Raw genomic sequence first — 595 nt, forward strand, 5'->3', positions numbered from 1 at the left:
AACAGAGAACTTGTTTTCGCCTTATCGCTCTTTGCAAAGCGTTTTTCAATCTCAGCAAGGAAAGCTTTGGTATTGTTTATCTCATCAGAGATAGTACCGCTAAAGACCTCTGGAATATCACGCTTAATAATCATTAGACTCATGTGATTAGAGCGATCCCAGTTCTCATAATCCTTCCTCTCTTCAGAGGCACTGGATTCCGAAGGAGAAGGGGGTTGCTCTACCCTTAATGCATAGTCTAGATCCATGCAGCCAAGAACAATTTCCATGTTCTCTTTCCAGTCCTTAAAATTTTCTCCATTAAGGACCGGAACCGAATTCAAATTTGCAGATATAGAAGCAATTGATGTAGCTGAATTTGACAAAAGACAAAATATTAAAATATGCTCACAACTTAAAATTATCAATGTGCTTAAACAATGGTATGTCCAATTCAAGATACCTAGTACACCATTAATATCAAGTCTTTGGACAATGATATTAACTGCAAGTGGTACTCTTGTTGTAATGATCAAACATTTATAATAAGGCATGTCAACTGACGAATCCCTCTTTGGATTGATTCACCAGTCACATGTATAAAAAATTTAGAATT

This window comes from Lupinus angustifolius, chromosome LG20, assembly GCF_001865875.1.
Source record: "Lupinus angustifolius cultivar Tanjil chromosome LG20, LupAngTanjil_v1.0, whole genome shotgun sequence".
In the NCBI taxonomy this organism is placed as follows: domain Eukaryota; kingdom Viridiplantae; phylum Streptophyta; class Magnoliopsida; order Fabales; family Fabaceae; genus Lupinus; species Lupinus angustifolius.